Here is a 13,326-nt window from a genome sequence, read left to right on the forward strand (position 1 = left end):
CTCCTCCTGCCCCCACCACTCTCCATGTTCTATAGTTAGTTAATTCAGACTGTCTAGATACTCTTTCGCCTTAATCTCAGATGTAACAAATCTTGTTTGCCCTCCGAATATTATTTTCAATTTAGCTGGATTGTTGAGGTACGCCTGCTCCTTCTTCTCCAAAAATGGCTTAATTAGTTGTCGTAAACGCCATCTCCTTTCCACAGTAACTTAGCAGAAGTCTGGTCGTACGAAATATGAGATAGAATCTCTATTATGTCGTGCTTCCGGCCTAGCTTTATCAGAGATAGCCTGTCTAAGAAGAAAATTCCCAAAGTATACTAAAACCGCACGGGGATTCCCCCCCTGTTTTTGCTGCAGGTTTCAATGGTACTCTATGGGCGCGTTGGACTTCCAGGTCCCAGTTCCAAGTGGAAAGCTCAGGGAGCGTATCACGGAAAAGTTGTATAATGAAGGCACGGATATCATCGCTCTCAATTTTTTCCGGGATGACAAGGACGTGCAAGTTATTTCGGCGTAGGAGATTTTCACAATCCTCTAACTTCCACCTGACGTCCTCTAATTCGGCCTCATGGGAGTCAACTCGTTCTTGGGTTGCAGCGGCTCCTCATTGGACAATATACGGGTCTCCATTTCGGTCATACGTTCATTAAAAGTGCCCACTGTTTTAGTTAGTTTGCGTACCACACCCTGAACTTTATGAATGGCTTCCTGTGCCTTGCGCCCATCTTTCGATGTTTCTTCACGATGGGAGGCGATAGCCTGCAATACCGTGTCCATCACTGTGGTCAGAGTAGCCCTGACTGATCCGGGTGGTCCAGTGGTAGTGGACGGGAGGTGTTATGTTATGTGTTATTATAATTTTATAAAGCGCCTCATCACCCCGAGGTATCTAAGCGCTAGCGGTGTGAGGTGCCTGATTTTAATTTACGGATTGGATTAAAGGAGAATAATCCCAGGTCAGGTCTGATGCACCGTGGTGGTTCTTTTTCTTTTTTAAAACAGTTTTCCGATTCCCCCTTGGGTCATTAGTTTTCAGGATCTGACCACTGTCAGTGGTAGCGTTGGACTCGGTGTCACCCCCGAGGCCCTCCTCAGTATCCTCCGAACAGTCAGCATCCTCAGAAAATGAAAAAAAGTCTGTGGGATCCTTACCAGCTTCAAGCATCTCAGAAACTGTTGCACTTTTTGTACATGATTCTTTCCCATCTAAGCTTCCCTCACAAGTCTCAACATTCTCAGTTATTTCCTGAATATCTACTGAGGCTTCCCCAGAATCACCAGAGCCGCAAACCAACAAAGTTTTTTCCATTACTGCCTGTGCCCCCAAGACAGCAGGTGTAAGAGATACAGAGATAACCTCCCCGGGGTCACTTACCACCGAAGAGGATGCTTTTGTCTGTGTTAAAGCCTGAACCCCCAACTCGGATGACGTGGCAGAGGTAGCAGACAAACAGCTTAAGCCCTTTAGAGTATGTGGCAAAAGAGTCTTGGGGGAATCAGTTAGTATTGTTTAGGGGGTCATACCTTTGACAAATGTATCCTTTTCAGGTGCATGAGTGACTTCTGGACCCTCTGATGTATTTTCAAGTGCCGGAGCTTCCGTGGAGGTAGACTCAGATGTAGCAATGCCTTCAGTTTCTCCATTCCGCTCCGGTGCATCGCCTCCAGCTGCCGCCTCTTCCAAGTTGCTTGACAGAATCACTGCCGCCGACTGTAACTTCTCACCACCGGCCGCAGGAGGCTTTAGAGGAGTTTTTACTGAGGATACACCCGGGGCTCTACGGAGCAGCTCCACCACTGAGGGTCCAGATGTAGTTTCAGCCTGCCTTGCCGACCTTGCTGATTTCGGCGTATGCTCCGCGTCAGAGACTCCCGCTTCGGTACCACTAGCAGCCACAACGCCGCCTCGCTTCACCACCAGCTCCCGATCACGAAGCGCTTGCCTTGCTGCCCTGGTTTTCGCGGCCGCGGCCGCCACTGCAGCAGGATTCTTCGGAGCCATACCTTCGGTGTAGGATCTACCAGTCAGGCAGGTAACCATTAACTGATTGTTATTTCGAGAGTGCTTGGCTGACGACAAGCCACTCAGTAGCCGTAGCACCGCAACACCAATTAAAGAGGTAAAAAAGGAGAGCTGAGTTTGCAGAACAGCCCTCCTCTCGCTTGTCGCCACAGTGGATTTACGAGTACTTGCCGCTTCCATGTCTCTTTTCCCGCCTCTGACGATTTCCCTTTCTTTTTTTTTTAAATTGTTGCTGTTCCTTTCACTAGGCAAGCATCAGTCGAAGCACAAACTGCTTAATCCGGCATTACTTCAGGTTCATAGCGTAGCTCTCGTCCCGCATTTTCCCTTACTACCAGCACTGGTCAGAGAGACATCTCACAGCGGTCTAGCACACCGCCGCCATCTTGCCTCCAGGGCCTGTAAATTAAATTCTACTAGTGGTCCAGCAGCACTGATAGTGCTACCCACTTAAGTAGCCCTGTAAACATGTCTTAGGCCTGCCACTGCAGAGCCTGTATGTGCAATTTCACTGCCATGTTGATTTGGCATTAAAAACCCTTGCCAAGCCTTAAACTCCCCTTTTATTATGTATGTCACCCTATGGTAGGCCCTAGGTAGCCCATAGGGCAGGGTGCTGTGTAAGTAAAAGTCAGGACATATACTTTTTAGTTTTACATAGCCTGGCAGGGAAAATCTCCCACATTTGGTTTTAACTACTGTGAGGCCTACCCCTCTCATTGGTTAACATTGGGGATTCCTTAATACACTTTTTAATGGATTTCATAATACAGTTATTAAGTGTATTTCCTGATTGAGAAGGAGTAGAACAGTAATGTTTGTTACCTATGGACTTGTAATGATAAATCCTCTTAGTAAAGTTGGATATATGATTACAACTTTAAAATGCCTCTTTTAGTTGGCATTCTTCTACTATTAAACCCTGAGTGCCTTCTGCCTGTCTCCAATACATGTCACATACTAAGGGAGCTGAGGTGTGCCCGATGGTCCATTCACTTCCTGTTGGCCCATCACCAGGCTAATGGGTCCTCTTGGGCTGGATGGGAGGGAGGAGCTGACACTTTCACCAGAATAGGGCTGTTTGTGTCCCCACACAAAGAATTACATACCCCCATGTAGTGTGTCTGGAGCTACTACAGGACAGGGAGGACCTGTGTGTACTTAAAAGCCCCTCTTTGAAGTTTCCCCCACTTCAAAGGCACTACTGGAATTAAGAACTGGACTTCTGACCTTACCAAATCAGTACACTTCTGGACCTGTGGATACTTTGCCAGGATGAAGGACTGCTTTGCTGCTTAGGAACTTGCCACTCTGCTGGACTACTGCTCTATAATAACTGCTTTTCTGCTGTGCTGACAAGGCCTGCTACCCTCTCTGCCTGGGTGAGAAGGACTGCACTTACACCACTTGAACCCAGAGTGACTCCAAGGGCTTGCCTGCTTGCCTCCTGTTCTGCAGTCTCAGTGACATCAAAGACTGCCTGCAACTCACCAACCAGCACCTGGACTCCGGCATCTGGGAGCCCTACCCCGCCAAGTGGAACTAACCTAGTCCTGGGCCCTTGGAAGTGGGTTTTCCTGTGCTGCAGCATCAAAATCCAAGCAAAATCCATGCCTACTTTGCACCGGTTGGAACCTGTGCATTCTTCTCGACGGCAGCGCATCGCCACTTTTAGAAAACCGGTGTGCGAGTCGACGAAGATGTATGGCCTTCATCGTCGATGATTCAACGACGATGGATCGTCAACAATCCAAGGGATCCACGATGAAGCATCAGCACTCGCAGTTGCTCCTCAATATCAACATTTCTTCTCTGAAGGTACTATTTTCAGCAGGCTCTGCATGCCTCTTGTATCAGACCCACACTCCAATGCGGTCGGCTTGACTGTTAAGATTTGACCCGGTTAAGCACTGCCAGATAGCTCCAGTTAGCACTTTCTGCTCTGTATTTCAAGATATTATTTAAAAATTCATAACTTAGGTTGTACTTCTTGGATTGATGTTGTTTTGGTCTTGTTTTGTTCACTAAATTAAGCTTTATTTCTCTATCAAGGTCTAGATTATTTCTGTGTTGTGTTTTTCACAGTTTTACTGTAATTTGTAATAAGTGTTGCACAAATACTATAAACATTGGCTCTTAAGTTAAGCCTGCCTGCTCTGTGCCAAGCTACCAGAGGGTGAGCACAGGTTAATTAAGGATGTGTATTTGACTTACTGTGACTAAGATCGTTGTTCCTACTTGGTCAGGGTGCATACTTCTGCCAACTAGAGACCTAATTTCTAACATTAGCGAGAAGTGCTGAGGATAGGACTTTGTGTTTGTACAGTGACTCACAGTTATTTGGTGTACACTGCTATCCATATCTAAGACCAATTCAAATCAAATGTCTCTGACCCTAATTGGCATTTTTTCCCTACTCTCTCTGATAGACATTTTAAATTTTTCAATATTCCCTGATTGCCATTTTTGCTTTTTCTAAAATCATGTTTCTTGCTGGAGGTCTTACAGCTATATCTGCACCTGCAACCAGGGAGTGTGAGCTGGTCCAGCTAGACAGTTACACTGCGGCCCAGTGGAAATCTTTCCGCAAGGGGTTTGAAATTTCCATGAGGGGCTTCACCAAGAAGGTGGAGCTGCAAAAGGTGCTGAGGGCCTGGTTGGAAGCCGGGGATGCAGTGGTGACCCAAGAGGCGGAGGATGTGACAATAGACGAGGACGGTGTAAAACTAGATTCACTAGAGGATCTGGGACTGCCTATGGGCCAGGGAGGTAATGGAGTGGAGCTTGAAAATTTTTTTTTCCAAAAAGAAAAAAGTGCCTTCTGTAGATCTTTTGAGTGGGCTAATGAAATTTTGGGGTACTTGATCTGAATGTAGATTTTTTTATGCCTCAGGGCCGGATTACGAGTTTGGCTGTCCATAGGACCGCTGAACTCATGGTGGGAGTTCGACCACCGCCGCACGGCAGGACTGCCTGCAGTATTTCGACTGCGGGGGTCAGACCGCCATGAGACCGCTAGCACCACTGGATCAAGGAGTCCTGGTAAGCTAACGGCGAGTCCTGGTAAGCTGACGGCTTGTGGCTGATCCTGCAAGGATGTAAGCGGGGGCACCGGCGGTGTGAGAGGGGAAAACGACTGGGACCCCCAGAGGTCAGATCTGCCACCGGAGGAACTGCGAGAGCCCGGGCCCGGGCTTAATCGGAGGGCACAAGGAAGAGCGTGCTAGCGTTCGAGAGCCGGCTAACCCCCAACAGTGAATATATAATAAGCAGGTATTGCCCAAGCAACGCAGTGGGGAAATCCTTGTCTGAGCCCTGAGAGTGAGAGGGCCCCAGTGGGAGGGCAACTGTCTAAGGGGTCCCTGGAATAGAGCACCAGCTGACGGCGCGGCTGCCCGCAATACAAATCGGCCCAGAGACAGGCGAAGGAGACTGCAGATAGGCGCTCCTCTCCTAGACAGCCCTTAGTGCTTAAAAGAAGCTGTTGGGCATGCCCCTGGCTGTGCGTCTGGGCGGATAGCTGCACTCTGGGTCCGGAGACAGACAGGCCGACCGTAAGAGACCCACGGTCACCCTACCAGGAAAAGGAGGGATCCCCTAAATCTGGGCTGCCCAGATTCACCCCGGGAGCAATGGTGAGCACATGAACAGTTGGACTGGGGGCCTGGACAACGCGGAGCTGATTAGAGGCAAGGCTGTGCGGTGTTGAGCCCAGCTCGGAGCCAGGCGTGCCAGACAGTGCGGAAGTGTGCGAGGGGGTAGGGCTGGTATCCCATCACCAGATTGCTGGTGGGACCTGCAGACGCACAAAGGTTTGAGGCTGACGCTGTCCTGGAGTGGATGCTGGGGTCTGAAGTCTGACGCTGGGCGGTGAAGCGGCAGCAGCGCTCTGCACAAGGGGAGAGCCGGACATCAGGCGTCAAGCGGGCCGCGGAGTCTCGATCGGACTCTGACGCAGGAGACTCCGCCAGGCCTACGTTCTGCTGCCGGACAACCAGCTGGGCCAGGGGCCATGGTGAGACACTTGCCCAGGATCGGCCCCGGGTCTCCACAGTGATCTTGGACCTAGAAACAGGAACGGCTTCCAAAGCAGTGACCCACGCAGCACACAAAGTTTTCCAAAAGTCAGACAGCTGATGAATCGACAGAACCTTACCTGGGCAACAGGGAGAGGGATTTAACACAAGCAGGCCTTATTATACTTTATCGCCTGCCCACCAGGGGGGCCCGAAGACGCCAAAGGAACAAACACAGACATTGACAAGAGGTGAAAACATAGGCCCAGATCCTGGAATTAAGATGAGGCGAATCCGGCAGTGACCCACACGAGGCAGAGACCTGAGCCCAGCCAAGCAGGCGAATCGAGGACGCACAAAGTTACAACGCCTCGAAGTACAGAGGACGACTCACCTCCGCCGAATCCAATAATGGCTAGGGACAAGGAACCCAAAACAAGGGAAAATGAACAAATATACAAAAGTGATCCCGCCGCAAACCTAATCGGAAGGAGAGTCAGCAGGGCCGCCAGATAACGCAGCCATCCTTCAAGCCATCCATGCATCCAGAGAGGCAATAGAAGGCAAAATGGCGGAGATACGATCAGAGGTGACTCTGCTAAGACAAGATGTATGCAACATCGCTGACCGGGTAACTCAAACGGAAACTCGTATTTCAGAGGTGGAGGATACAACACACGCTCCATTTCGATGTCAGAGACTGAAAGGCAAGTATGAGAGAGGTGATATGGAAGGTTGACAACGCGGACAACAGGGCCCAAAGAAACAATCTCCGCTTTATTGGAGTGCCGGAAGGACTGGAGGGCTCTGATCCTATATCATTCCTGACGTCATGGCTGCAAGACACTCTACCGGTGGCAAATTCTCACCATGCTTTATTATTGAACGGGCCCACAGGATGCCGAATGTCAGACTGCCACCGGGGGCCCCCCACGTCCAATGATTGCAAAACATCTACACTACCAAGACCGTGACACAATACTTAGAGTCGCGTTGAGTAGGAGAACTCAAAATGCTAAGGTAATGCTCTTCACCTGATTACTCAAGTGAGGTACAGAAATTGAGGAAAACGTTTGACTTTGTGAAGGCTAAGCTGAGAACCATGCAGATTCAATATATGCTCCTTTTTCCAGCCAAACTTATAAGTTATTTTCCACGGTTCAACTCAACTTTTCCAGACCCCAGAAGATTCATGGGCCTGGCTGGAGTAACGCCCTAGATTGTGACAAAAGGACAGAACTAATGAGTCACAACTCAATGACACAGCACCAAAATGGGAGCCAAGGTCACAGAGAATAAAGAAGAGAAGTCTACCCGCACGAGGTCGCAAAAACCAGTCGAACCCCCCCATACAGGCGAAGGAGGATGGCCTCAGATGGAGAATCGACACATGCTTCAGTTGGAAACAAAGACACCAACCGGGGGTACAGCCCACACATGAATGACTCAGATAAAGAGTCTCAGGTGGACACAGACAGCCACCATCCACTTTACAAGGATATTCACCGTCATGTGGAGCTGGGCGCGGAGGCACAGGAGGTGGACAGCAACTCGCAACAACCACAAGACAAAAGTGGCGAAGAGGTCTGAAACACAGGCATGGACCAGGGACAGATCTCCTGCAGAATGGCCACAGACTTATCAGAGCTCAGGGGCAACTGGGCGGAACTTTTCTCTTAGCAACGTTTCATATCCTTTACTGGTTTAGTTAATCATATAGGGGTTAAGGGGAAGGGGGAGGGGAGGGGAGTCTACAGACTTCTCTAAAGACACTTACGCCGAGTTATCATGTTGACGGTCCAGGAGACAGGTGTGGGTAGTGGGTAGTGGGAGAAAGTGGGGTGGGGGGATCAGGATTTGGGTTGGGGAAATCTACAGTGTCAGTGTTCAACATGTTTTTCAGTCAGCTAGCAGCAGGAAGTCCGAGATCGGCAGGCAGGAATGGAGGATAGGAAATATCAGGTAGAGGCGCCAAGGCAGGTACCGTCATCACAACCCCCACACGTATAGGACAATGAGACATACACAGTGATGGCATGGAACGTCAATGGGCTAGGTAATAAGATTAAGAGGGAGTTGGTCAATAGATACCCCAAGAGACTCAAAACCTCTGAGGTACACACTGCACTTTTCTCGGGAGGGGGACCTACACCACTTTGGCACATGCCGGGTTTTCTCCCAGGGCACGAGGTGTAGCCATACTAATTAGGAAAACCCAACCCTTTCGTATAACTAAAACTTGGGAAGAACCCAATGGGAACTACATTGCCGTTCAGGGTACATGGAGACGGCGAGAGATTACCTTAATCGGTGTTTATACTCCGCCACGACTGCATACCCCCACATTGCGAGCTGTCGCAAAGATATTACTAGAATCAGGCCATAAAAAACATGTTGTCTGAGGTGACTTTAATTACGTTGTGGATACAAACCTCGATTGCTCACACATTGCTACAGGAACCCGCATCCCTACCCCATTGACAGACTTTGTGAGGATGCTGGGATTGACAGATATCTGGCGGCAACACCACCCAGTAGAGCGCAGTTATCCGTACTTTGCAGGGGCACACAAGGTCTTCTCCAGGCCCGACTACTTATTTGCTCCGACAGGTGACATTCATACAGTAAACAAAGTGATTACCTTGCAAGGGGCATTTCCGATCATTCTCCGTTGTGGTTGACAGTGGGAGGAGGAGGACTGCAAACTGCATGCGTGGGAGCTCCAAAACAAAGCAGTAAAAGGCGTAATAACTACGGAGACTATGCTGTTTTTCCAAGATAATGAGGACACTGTGTCTTCGGCCGCCACCTTCTGGTAGGCTTATAAGGTGGTACTGCCGGGCAGGCTACAGGATGTAATTGCCCAAAACCAAAGAGAAGAAAAGTGTCAAATAGAAGCTCTAGACGGTAAGCTCTTAGAAATGAAGAGAAACATCATTCACAGTATCGAGGCAGTTCTGTTGCGACAACTTGAATTCACACGAGGGGAACTTCGGGCTCTGACGGAAGGGGAGGTAAAGGCCCAAATCCAAGCCACACAACATAGGCTTTATGAGACGGGAGATAGAGCAGGGTGACTCTTAGCATGCTGAGTCAGAAAGAAAGAGAGGCAAATTGGGTAACTCAGATAGTAGAAGCGGACAATAAGTACACAACTGCACACACCATAACAGGAACCTTTGAGAGGTATTATGGGGACCTATACGAAGCCAGATCGATAGAAGACGAGGCTCAAGTACGTATATATCTGCGCAATATAGAGATGCCCATTCTGAGACAAGAAGATAGTGAGGCCTTAGCGGCAGACCTCACCCTAGCGGAAGTACAAGAGGCCATCAATAAACAGAAATCTGGGAAAGCGCCAGGTCCGAACGGCCTACCGGCAGAATTTTTAAAACAAAACAGCAGCTTACTGGCCCGCCGGTTGCTAAACATGTTCCCGGCAGCACAGGAGAAGGGGACGCTGCAGCCATATCTTTGCCAAGCCACAGTGGTGGTTATACCAAAACCAGGCAAACCACCAGAGAAATGTGGATCGTACCGCCTCATTTCCTTACTAAATGCTGAAACTAAGATCTTAGCGGTACAAAAGGGGGTGGTGATGGGCGGAGCATCTGAACCAATCAAACACTCACACCCAGTCAACAGATCTAGGTTTAATCCATCACCGTTCTTTAGACCACTCTGCCACCCTAGTTCAGACATGGCCAAATGCAAATCAGTCTGACCCTGTGCCTCATGGGAACAGTCCAGCCCGAACTGCCAAGCCATGCCTTCCCTGGACCGGACCCAAGCTTCCAAGGACCAGTTTCTGGCATTACAGCCATCTTCGGCCAGGCTTGCTTGAATCCAGTGGCAAAGTGAGCAAGGGACTCACGTCTGAGCATACCCTGCCAACTTATGGCGAACAAAGCGGTACAAAAGGGGGTGGTGATGGACGGAGCATCTGAACCTATCAAACACTCACACCCAGTCAACAGATCTAGGTTTAATCCATCACCGTTCTTTAGCCCACTCTGCCACCCCAGTTCAGACATGGCCATATGTAAATCAGTCTGACCCTGTGCCTCATGGGAACAGTCCAGCCCGAACTGCCAAGCCATGCCTTCCCTGGACCGGACCCAAGCTTCCAAGGACCGGTTTCTGGCATTACAGCCATCTTCAGCCAGGCTTGCTTGAATCCAGTGGCAAAGTGAGCAAGGGACTCACGTCTGAGCATAGCCTGCCAACTTACGGCGAACAAAGCGGTACAAAAGGGGGTGGTGATGGACGGAGCATCTGAACCAATCAAACACTCACACCCAGTCAAGAGATCTAGGTTTAATCCATCACCGTTCTTTAGCCCACTCTGCCACCACAGTTCAGACATGGCCATTTGCAAATCAGTCTGACCCTGTGCCTCATGGGAACAGTCCAGCCCGAACTGCCAAGCCATGCCTTCCCTGGACCGGATCCAAGCTTCCAAGGACCGGTTTCTGGCATTACAGCCATCTTCAGCCAGGCTTGCTTGAATTCAGTGGCAAAGTGAGCAAGGGACTCACGTCTGAGCATACCCGGCCAACTTAAGGCGAACAAAGCGGTACAAAAGAGGGTGGTGATGGACGGAGCATCTGAACCAATCAAACACTCACACCCAGTCAACAGATCTAGGTTTAATCCATCACCGTTCTTTAGCCCACTCTGCCACCCCAGTTCAGACATGGCCATATGCAAATCAGTCTGACGCTGTGCCTCATGGGAACAGTCCAGCCCGAACTGCCAAGCCATGCCTTCCCTGGACCAGACCCAAGCTTCCGAGGACCGGTTTCTGGCATTACAGCCGTCTTCAGCCAGGCTTGCTTGAATCCAGGGGCAAAGTGAGCAAGGGACTCACGTCTGAGCATACCCTGCCAACTTATGGGGAACAAAGCGGTACAAAAGGGGGTGGTGATGGACGGAGCATCTGAACCAATCAAAGACACACCCAGTCAAGGGATCTAGGTTTAATCCATCACCGTTCTTTAGCCCACTCTGCCACTCCAGTTAAGACATGGCCATATGCAAATCAGTCTGACCCTGTGCCTCATGGGAACAGTCCAGCCCGAACTGCCAAGCCATGCCTTCCCTGGACCGGACCCAAGCCTCCAAGGACCGGTTTCTGGCATTACAGCTGTCTTCAGCCAGGCTTTCTTGAATACAGTGGCAAAGTGAGCATCACCACCCCCTTTTGAACAACTTTGTTCGCCATAAGTTGGCAGGGTATGCTCAGACGTGAGTCCCTTGCTCACTTTGCCACTGGATTCAAGCAAGCCGGGCTGAAGACGGCTGAAATGGCAGAAACCAGTCCTCGGAAGCTTATTTCCGGTCCAGAGAAGGCATGGCTTGGCAGTTCGGGCTGGACTGTTCCCATGAAGCACAGGGTCAGACTGATGTGCATATGGCCATGTCTCAACTGGGGTGGCAGAGTGGGCTAAAGAACGGTGATGTATTAAACCCAGATCTGTTGACTGGGTGTGAGTGTTTGATTGGTTCAGATGCTCCGTCCATCACCACCCCCTTTTGTACCACTTTGTTCGCAATAAGTTGGCAGGGTATGCTCAGACGTGAGTCCCTTGGTCACTTTGCCACTGGATTCAAGCAAGCCAGGCTGAAGACGGCTGAAATGCCAGAAACCCGTCCTCGGAAGCTTCTTTCCGGTCCAGGGAAGGCATGGCTTGGCAGTTCGGGCTGGACTGTTCCCATGAGGCACAGGGTCAGACTGATTTGCATATGGCCATGTCTGAACTGGGGTGGCAGAGTGGGCTAAAGAACGTTGATGGATTAAACCCAGATCTGTTGACTGGGTGTGAGTGTTTGATTGGTTCAGATGCTCCGTCCATCACCACCCCCTTTTGTACCACTTTGTTCGCCATAAGTTGGCAGGGTATTCTCAGACGTGAGTCCCTTGCTCACTTTGCCACTGGATTCAAGCAAGCCGGGCTGAAGACGGCTGAAATGCCAGAAACCCGTCCTTGGAAGCTTGTTTCCGGTTTAGGGAAGGCATGGCTTGGCAGTTCGGGCTGGACTGTTCCCATGAGGCACAGGGTCAGACTGATTTGCATATGGCCATGTCTGAACTGGGGTGGCAGAGTGGGCTAAAGAACTGTGATGAATTAAACCCAGATCTGTTGACTGGGTGTGAGTGTTTGATTGGTTCAGATGCTCTGTCCATCACCACCCCCTTTTGTACCACTTTGAAAGTAAGATCTTAGCCTCCATTTTAGCGACGCAACTTTTACAGTGATAACATCGTTGATTCACAGAGACCAGTCAGGCTTCATGCCCAAAAGGGCCACAAGTCTTAACCTGCGCAGACTGGCGAACAGGCTAGATACAGTGAAAGGAGGACCCGTCCCGCTGATGCTGCTGCCATTAGACGCAGAGAAGGCCTTTCACACGGTACACAGGCCAGGGTTGGCTTGCTATATACAAACCCCAGAGCAAAAGTTAGAGTCAACGGAGTAAAGTCCGCAGACTTCCCCATCCAAAGAGGTACCAGACAAGGCTGCCCATTATTATCCCCCCTGCTTTTTGCGCTGGTTCTAAAACCATTGGCATGCCTAATCAGAACTACCCCAGAAATCAAGGGTTTTCAGGACGTTACAAGACAGGTGATTGATGAACGAATTTCCCTCTATGCTGATGATATTCTACTTTACATTTCCAGCCCTGACACAACACTACCCCTTATACTCCACCTGGTTAAGGAGTTTGGCAAATATGCAGGATATACAATCAATTGGAGGAAATCCAGCCTGTACTCTGTTGGGAGCCCCATAGACACAAACTTTATCCCAGAACGCCTACATATAGCTAAAGACGGTTTCAAATACTTAGGACTATATATATATCTACGAATGACGCAGAATGCCTCACTCGTAATATTAAGCGAGAGTTAGCGGAATTTCGGTAGGATGTGGTCAGATGGAGACGCCTACCACTGACACTGTTAGAGAGAGCGGCTATGTATAAAATGATAACGCTCCCCAAATTACTTTACATCCTTCAAAATACATACTAAAAAATCCCAGACGCGATATTTAAGGAAGTAAATGATGAAGTGCGCACATTACAATGGGATGGTGGCCACCCCTGAGTGGCACTCCAAACACTGTTGCATAGCCAATATAATGGGGAATTGCTCTCCCAACCATGCAGGCCTATTATAGGGCAACGTACCTAATAGTCATCAATGAATGGGGACATGCACCTGGGGACCACCCTACATATGCACTAGAAAGGCTCCAATTTCGGAAACACTCTTAT

The 13,326-nt window shown here is 49.6% G+C and overlaps 1 protein-coding gene across 50 annotated transcripts in view; it reads right to left on the minus strand.

The window, feature by feature from the left end:
• Positions 1 to 13,326, minus strand: part of NFIX (nuclear factor I X) — a 5,476,577-nt gene that overhangs the window by 5,090,628 nt on the left and 372,623 nt on the right. The window lies entirely within an intron of this gene.

Source organism: Lissotriton helveticus, chromosome 1_1 (assembly GCF_964261635.1).
Source record: "Lissotriton helveticus chromosome 1_1, aLisHel1.1, whole genome shotgun sequence".
Taxonomy (NCBI): Eukaryota; Metazoa; Chordata; class Amphibia; order Caudata; family Salamandridae; genus Lissotriton; species Lissotriton helveticus.